Below are 9,103 nucleotides of genomic sequence, written 5' to 3'. Positions count from 1 at the left end.
GCTAACACGGTGAAACCTCGTCTCTACTAAAAATACAAAAAATAGCCAGGCATGGTGGTACATGTCTGTGGTCCCAGCTATTCGGGAGGCTGGGGCAGAAGAATTGCTTGAACGCAAGAGGCGGAGGTTGCAGTGAGCCAAGATTGCGCCACAGCACTCCAGTCTGGTGACAGAGCAAGACTCCATCTCTCTCTCTCTCTATATATATATATATGAGGTGAAGAGATGCTAAATAACCAGATTTGATCATTAATCAACATATACATGTATCAAAATCTTCCTAGTACCTTCTAATTACATAAATTTAACGTACGGCAAATAGTGTTTTAAGAAATATGAAGAAACAATGCTAAAATTTATGCAGAAATGTGAAATACCCTGAATTTCCAAAGCTATCCTGAGAAATACAAACCATGTGGGATGCATCACATTCCCTGAGTTCTAATTAAATAAAAATCCCCAGTTAACCAACCCATGTGTTGCCAGCATACACAGAGAAACACAGACCAGCTAGCAAAATGAGGGCACAATACTAAACACAAATAACATTGTGTACACAATATTAAACACAAATTTATACAGAGTGAACATTTTTCAAAACACCACCAAAATGACACAATGGGGAAGTTTTGAAAACTAGAGATCCACATGCTAAAGAATAATACAGGACTCTTATGGTATTAATTGTGCAATAATCAACTCAAAAAGATTAAAAGATTCTACATAAAACTTGCAACCATAAAGAGCCTACAAAGACAACCTCAGGTATAGATGTATTTAGGGCAACTTGGATGTATGCTCATGGTTTACAAAAAGTAACAAAAATACAAGGGAAAAAATCATGGACAATGGACTGCCTTGGTAGTGATTTTTTTTTTTTCTTGATTAGTAACCAACAGCACAGCTAACCAAAAAATTATGCAAATGTGGGACCATGTGAATCTGAAGTTTGTGCCCAGCAAAGGAAAACAATGAACACAATGAAAAAGCATACTAAAAATTATTTTAAAATTTGGGCACACACACACAGTGGATAAGGGGTTATTTTTGGAAAGGCACAAGCCAGTAACACTATCAGCTGGCAAAAAACTAAACAGAAAAATAACCAGACCAAAATTGGGGGCAATAACCTGAATAGATATTTGTGCAAAGTCAGGAAACTGACCCAATGATTACAAAATCGTGGTTAATATTACTACTCATGAGAAAAATGTATATCAAAACCACACTCAGATCTTATCTCATTCCAACTAGAATGAACATTACAAAGATATTAAAATATTTAAAAAGACAACTTCTGGTATGAGTTTCCAGAAAAGGGAACTGTTTGTGGAAACATAAATTCGTATTAACACTATAAAAAAAAGCTGGGAATCCTGCAAAGAATAAAACACAAAAAGAAATACCATGCCATCTAGCAGTCCCACTACTGGGTATACATTCAACCTACCTGTTCTTCCACAGATATAGAGACCAAGAAACTCTCGTATACATTCAGGAATATTCCTTGGCCATCAAAATAATGAAACAGCATCATTTAGAGCAACCCAGACGAATCTGGAAAACATTATGTTAAATGTAATGAAGTAGGCCCAGAAAGACACACACTGCATACTACGCCTGTGAAATCTTAAGACATTTATTTTAAGTAGAAAGCAAAATATTGGTAACTAGAGTCTGAGAGATGGAGGGGGAATGGGGATTAGTTATGGAAACCAAGTTATCCTAACATAAAAGGACTAAATCTGAGTGTTCTCCTCCTCAGTCTGGTGACTGGAGTTAACAATACTATATTTTTCAGAAGAGCAACAAGGGAGAATTTTGAATGTTCTCTCCACACAAAAATGATACCTGTATGAGAGAATAGAGATCCTAAGTACCCTAATTTGATCATTAATCAATCTATATGCATGAAAATGTACCCCTAATTATGGACCTTTATGTTGTGAAAAAAAAGTTAACAGAAACAAATACATATTGCTAAAAATTACAGGGAACCACAAAAGCAATGAATGTCTAAAGGAATCCTGAGAAATACAAAGTGAGGACCCACCATCCTCAATACCAAATTACACTGCCAAGTGGGACTACACAAACCTGAAAAGTTTTTGCACAGCAAAGAAAACTACTTTACAAATTCAAAAAAAAGAAATCCGATAGATTAGGCAAGACTTTCAGGCAATCATGTAATTCACGAGGAGTTGTCATCTAACCTGTACACGAAAAACCATTACAAAGTAGCAAAAGAATCCAGTCTAGGACCTGAACAGACAATTCTGCAGACATAAAATCGAACAGATAAGAGATAAGGTCCTCAAAATGAACTATTCATTAGAAAACTATAATTCAAAACCACACGCAGATAATCTCACAGTTATTGAATATTCCTGGAAAATTTTTTAAAAATAGAGAAGCCAGGCACGGTGGCTCCCGCCTGTATTCCCAGCACTTTGGGAGGCCTAATTGGGTGGATTACCTGAGGTCAGGAGTTTGAAACCAGCCTTATCAATATGGTGAAACCCCATCTCTACTAAAAATACAAAAATCAGCCTGGTGTCGTCGTAGTGGGCGCCTGTAGTCCCAGCTACTCAGGAAGCTGAGGCAGAAGAATTGCTTGAACCCAGAAGGTGGAGGTTGCAGTGAGCCGAGATTGTGCCACTGCACTCCAGCCTGGGCGACAGAGCGAGACTCAGTCTCCAAAAAAAAAAGAAATGCGGGCGTGGTTTTAGAAAAAGGGGAATTCACACACTGTGCGTGGAAATGAAAATTAGGATACCCCAGCTCAGAGGGGCCCAGGTTCCGGGCTTCACCACGGGCTCAGGGCCTCCTGCTAGATGCTGGATGCGGGTCGGACACAGGCATAGCCTTCCCGGCAGGGTTGCAGACGCTGCCACGGCCAGGACCCCACAACCGCCCCCACACGGACGACTGGGGCCCAAATGCCCACAAAGAAGTCAGGGCTGCAAAACAGGGAGTGGCGGAGAAAGAGTAGGGAGGCGTGGAGGGTTCCCAGTGGGGTACAAGTCCCGGCCACTTACTGCAGAGACCTGCCTCCTCCTCCACCATCAGTGGAAGCCACCATGGCTTCTCCGAAGAAGCTCGCCTTAACCGCGCCGCTCCTCCTGCTACCTCCTACCGGTCCGCAGCTCCTGCCGCTTCCGACCGCGCCGCGGCTCCTGCTGCCTGAGACCGCGCGGCAGCTCACGCTCTCTCCTGCCTGCTCCTCGCAAGAAGTGCAGTCCGGCTTCCGTAGGGCGCGCACGCTGGCCACGTCCCTCTCCTCAAGCTGAAGCACCACCCCCTCTTAAAGGGGCCGCGGCTCGGACTGGCAAGAACCGCTTCGGGTTGTGGCACAGGCTGAGCCTCTGTCCAGCCCCAGGGGTGAACTAAAGGCCCCCGGTTTCTCATCCTCCCTGGCTGTAGGGCCCGGAGGTGGCAGGAGTGGAGCCTTGTGACTCCAGCCCCGAGATCAGCTTCCTTTGCCTGGGGAGCGCCCAGGATCTGCCCCTGCTTCCTCTGGACCTCTCGAAGGAAGCGGCCTGGCCGGAGCTCTGGGGTCCCTCAAGCTCGGCGCCTCAGGATCCACGGTGGGCTCCCTTGACCCTCTGCAGAGGGGACCCAGAGAACCACGGAAAGCTGCGGGCTGGAGACACAGTCTCGAGGGCAGCTGGGCGTCCTCGGCCTCACCGTCTGCATCCGTCCTGTGGGAGCCCGGGGGCCTCACCGCGGCTGCGTGGGTTACCCGCTCCCCAGGAGACAGGCAGGGGCCCTGGGGTCCAGCGCTACCCCCACCTCAACTCCATCTTGGGTCAGCGCCCTCAAAGGGCCTTGTGGACTGGACCCAGGCCCACCCCTTTCTGGGGTAGGGGGCCCCGCATCAGTCTCTGTGACACCCACAGGAGGGGCAGTGCTGACCTCTCCTGGGGACCTAGGGGTGATGTGGGGGATTTCCAGCCACCTCCTGTAGCTCGTTGAGCGCCCCACCCCAGAGGGCGAGCAAGAAAGAGCAAAGGAAGGAGAGCCCAAACATTTTCAATCTTTCATTTCTGTTTCTTTTTTTCTTTTTTTCCGCTCCAAAATAAAAAATCGTGTGTAGCTTCGTCGCCTAGACATCATCCATTTCACAGGGCCACGGTGGGGATCCAGCCCGCTGATTGCCTCGAGGGGCGTGGGCACCCAGCGGTCCACATGCACTCAGGGCCTGCCCAGGTGAGGTCTGCGGCCGCCACAGAGCTGATGTCCTGCCTGGCCGGGGCACATGGGTCACTAGGGGTGCTGGCTGCGAGGCTCCAGAGAGGTAGAGTGGGAGGGTGCCCCAGGCCCTGACTCACAGCTGTTGATGTTATGCCTGGTGCCCTCCATCCACCGCCTCATGCCAGTGGTCGAGAGCCCCAGCCGGGCAAGAAGTTCATCACTTCTTCCTTCATTCCTTGAAAACATTCAAAAGCACATCATAGTCCCTGGAACAACCACTGAAAAACACGTCAGAAATAGAACAAAGAATTAAAATAGGATTGTAAATGCCACGTTGAAATAAGTTTATTTAAAAAATGATAGTCAATGGATAAACAGGCTCAGAAGACAGGAGAGATAGGGAAAACAAATACGTTAGAAACAGAATTAGAAATTAACAACAGAAAGAAATTTTGGGCATCTGAAAACGTGAAAATTTAACAACCCACCTCTAAATCATTAGATATCACACACACACACACACACACACACACACACACACACACACACAACAATAAATTGGAAAATATTTCAAGCTCCACTCCAGTCTGGGTAACAGATTGAGATCCTGTTTCTAAGAAAACAAAACTGTAAAAGCTATAACATTAAATGCCAACTTTCCCCTGTCCCCAAACTCTCCACGGCACTCCTTTGCCCTTAGAGTCAAGCCTATGCTTCTCACTGTGGGCTCCAAGACCTAGGTGGCCTGACCAGTGCAGACTCTATCACCAAGTCCTCCTCTGCACACTCGCTCACCCTGTCCAGTCACACATTTTTCTTCTTCCAAATGCCAAACTCCTGATCACCTCTGGGCCTTGGCCTTTGCAGTTCCCTCTACCAGACCAGTCTTTCCCCAGACCTTCCCATTCCTGCCTCTTCCTGTCTTGACTGCCTCTTTCTGGTGCTTCAGGCCTCAGCTCAAATGCCACTTCCTCAGAGAGGACTTCCTTGAAATCCCTGCCTAACACAACCCTAGCCTGGTCAATACTTTTCTCTTTTTGGACTTAGGTTTTGATATAAAGAAGTTTTATAAAAATGACTTGGCATCTACCATCTATTTAAAAGGCCTGACTTTGTTGAAATAATTTGGACTTTCCTGATCTTTGAGTTTTGATAAAACAACTGTAAAACCATCTGCCTTTGAAAATATTGAGATTAATTTATAATTTTTTTTTTTTTTTTTTTTACAGATAGAGTCTCATTCTGTCTCCCAGGCTGGAGCACAGTTGCCCATAGCTCTTTGCAGCCTCAAACTACCTTGCCTTTGTAAAGGTAAGTCCTCAGTCACCTTTCTCATCTTCTGTGGGTGTTTGTTTACTTAAACTTTCTAATTATTTGGAGGTCAGCTTAGCTCAGTGGTTAGCACAAGTTGATACATGCTCAAGTATGAGGGTTCAAAGAAAGGGGTAGGGAGGTACAAGACTCTCAGTTTCAAATGCCCAGTCCACTACTCATCTGCTCAGACCCCTATCCAGCCTCTGCATCTAACCCATCTACATGGTTCTCTCCTTTAGAAGTCCTTTTGGATTTCTCCTTTCCTTTCTTCTCTGCTCTATCCTCAGGTCAATGAATTCATCCATCTGCCTCTGTGCAGGGCTCTCTGCTTTCTGGCTGGGCAAGGCAAGAGGGCAGGTGCGTGTATAGAAGATGCCTCCCTAAACCTTGGCCTTTTGCCTCAGGCCTGGCACATTCAGCTTTTGCTGACACCTCCCCAGAAATACCAACCTCATCAACATCTGCAGAATGGGCCTCCAGGGTCTGCCTGGAGATTGTGTGAGATTTTCACATGACTGCAAATACACATGAACACCTAGGGCTTCCACATCTGGATTCCTTGGCTGGCCCTTCACACTTGAGTCCAAGAGAGATGGTGAGTGGCTGGATTTGCAAGCCTGTGCATTTCTGGGTAGGTTGTCAGGTGGGGTACTCTGAGAGGAAGTTGTCAAGGGAAGCCAAAGGGGAGGGAGTCAGTCACGTCTCTCTTGACCTGTTGCACTCTCCAAATTTTACTGTCCACTCCTAGGCCTGATCTAGAGGGCTATCTAGTTCAGGGGAGACAAAGCTGGCTATATCTACTGCCAGCTCCATGGGGTCAGAACTAGAGGGGAAGGATGGGGACTGTTCCAGAGAAATGGCAGGGAGGGCTTCCTGGAGGAATGGGTGTTTTAGAGCTGAGTTTTTTTTTCTCTGTAGCTCAGTCTGGAGTGTAGTAGCATAATCACAGCTCACTGCAGCTTTGGCCTCCCATGCTCAACTGATCCTCCTGCTTCAGCCTGGGACTACAGACACATGTAACCACACACAGCTAATGTTTGTAATTTTTTTGGTAGAGATTGGATTATACCATGTTTTTCAGGCTGGTCTCACACTCCTGGGTTCAAGTAATCCTCCTGTCTTGGCCTCTCAGAGTGCAGGCATGAACCACCTCATCTGATCTGAGCTGAGTTCTGAAGTGTGAATGGGACTTGGCTAGGTGAAGAAAGGGGTAAAAGGCCTTCTAGGTGGAAATATTTATCAAATATAGAGAGAAGTAGGCGGGAGCTGGTTAGGGCAGGGTCTTTGAATGTCAGGCTGGGTGCAGGAATTTTCTCACAAGGCCAGCGTGGAACCACGGAGAATGTGTGAGCAAGGGAGGCCATGATTAAAGCTTGATCTCTCAGGGGCAAGAGTGAGCAACAGTTTTGTTCTCAGGTGATGGGATCAGGAGAATTCCAGCGTCATGGGGGTTCAGGAGAGTCAAACCCTGCACGACCTCATCTGTACCTGTCATCTCATGCCAGAATTAGTCGAGGACCCCCTGGTGTTCTGGAGGGTCAAATAAACCTTGGGACCCAGTGACTTACAGCATGAAGTACAGACCCGCAGCACAGACGGTGTCTCACCCCAGGCTCTGCTCAGATGGGCACAGCTGTGACCTCATCTCCAGCCTCCTGCCATCTCCACTCTGGCCCTTATAGTCTCACTTTCCATGAAAGCCATGAGCCGCATGTTAAAATGATAAATCAGCCCCATCCTGAGATCAGGTCCTGGGACTGAGGAAACAGCCACACCTGACTTTGGACACGCACTTGGGCAGTCGTGGGGCTCACCTTGTTTTGTTTTTCTTCTCAAGGATTGCAGTCCTGAGCTGCTGGTTGCCTAATATCTGAAAACTGTTGTTCCATATATTTTGTCTTGTTTTCCAGTTGCTCCTGGTGTGAGGGAAGTTCACCACTGCTCTGTCAAGGCCAGAAGCTCCAGCAGAGGCTAGGAAAGTTGCGACTTAGCAATGCAGTGTGTCCCAAAGTGTATTCCAGAGAACACTAGTTGCACAAGATGACAAAGTGGTTTATTTACAAGTAAACAGAAAAAATAAATGATCATTTTTAACACTTAAATTTGTTAAAACTTTGGTTTAAACAAGATTAAATAGGTCTGATCCCTGAAGAATGACTCAGGACTTCCAAGACACTAATGCCCCTGGTGAACCTCCATGAAGAGAATAAAAAGGGCGACACTCCTGAAATTTATTTTATCACAATGTTTTGTTTGTTTGTTTCACAAAACATCTTTAGAGAAAGAGTATGATATGCTGCTTAAGATCAAGCACTCTGGATGAAGACACATTTGGGCTGGGTGTGTGGCACGTGCCTGTAGTCCCAGCTACTTGGGAGGCCAAGGTGTGAGGATTGCTTGAGCCCAGAAGCTGCTGGCTGCAGTGAGCTAGGATTGCACCTGTGAAGGGCCACCACACTCCAGCCTGGGAAACATAGAGATCTGTCTCTAAGGAAAAATATAAAAAGATCTGCTTGCATTGAATCCCAGTTCTGCCACTTACTGGCTGTGTGTCCTTGCAAGGTTACTGGCCCTTTGTGAACCTCAGTTTTCCTGTATGCTAACTGAGGATAAAGGTATTACTATCCAACAGAGGTATCATGATTATTGAGAGCATTCTATGAGATGATGCATGAAAAGCACCCAGTCCACTGTTGGCATGTGGTGAATGCCCACAGCTAGTAGCTGTTGTGTTGGGATGATTATTACTAGAATTGTCTGTAAAATAGCAATGACTAATAACAATTCTCTGTCATTCCAGACAGTGGAAAACACAGTAGAGCAGGATCTGTCTTTATTCTCCTTTAGTTTGAGAATTTGGTCTGGGACTTGGAAGGTGGCACTGGAGAGAGGATTCTAGGGAGAAGCTGCACTCAGCACATAAAACACGTGTTTCCATCTCCAGATAGAGAATTTTCTCCTGCTCAAAGAACTCTTAGGAGCTCAGGAGAGGGGAGTGGGGGACAAAGGGTTTGTCTGTGCAGAGAGCTCAGCAGAGAGCTCTTTGGGGAAGGAGGAGGTGGGAGAGGGCTCCGGGAAGGGCTGGTGCCCTTGGGGGATTAGAAAGTGGCACGAGGTAAGCTCCCAGTGGCTGAGGATGAGCAGATAGCACCACCTGGTCAGCATAATGTCGGGAGGACAGAGCCAAAGCCAGGCAGCTTCCTGGCTGAGTCTGAGGACAACGGATGATGCTCTGTGAATGTAGCTGGCAGTGTAGGACTACAGGTGACACTGCTGCTCTTGGCCCCATGTGCTCTGAACCTGGGAGCATGGCCTTTCTCTGATCACACAGCATGAAAGAGGCAGCCTCAGGATTCATGCCAAGGTTCACCTGACCCTCAGACCTTGTTATCCCCTAGGCTCCTGTGTTTCCCCTGTTAAAAGAGTATTTGCATTGATGAAATAAACTGGCACTTACCTGGCAAACCATTTGGGTGGAATCCACTGGACCCCACCAGGATCAAGAGCTCAGGATGGATGGGGCTGGGGGATCTGGGGGTTTTCCAGACCATGCTTTGGAGTTAGTTGGGGCTGAATTCCAATAGCTTGTGAATTC

General features: G+C 46.8%; 1 long non-coding RNA gene across 1 annotated transcript; it reads left to right on the top strand.

Moving 5' to 3' along the window:
* The first annotated feature begins 4,095 nt into the window (after positions 1 to 4,095).
* On the top strand, positions 4,096 to 8,486 carry LOC108297713. Its single transcript, XR_001822304.2, has 3 exons — positions 4,096 to 4,209; positions 5,424 to 5,505; positions 7,419 to 8,486. It is a non-coding gene; the product is annotated as an uncharacterized LOC108297713 (long non-coding RNA).
* Positions 8,487 to 9,103: the final 617 nt, after the last annotated feature.

The sequence above is a fragment of the Cebus imitator genome, unplaced genomic scaffold, assembly GCF_001604975.1.
Source record: "Cebus imitator isolate Cc_AM_T3 unplaced genomic scaffold, Cebus_imitator-1.0 Scaffold831, whole genome shotgun sequence".
NCBI classification, from domain to species: Eukaryota; Metazoa; Chordata; class Mammalia; order Primates; family Cebidae; genus Cebus; species Cebus imitator.
Note: the sequence above shows the minus strand (reverse complement) of the source record. Positions and strands in the feature narration are given on the sequence as shown.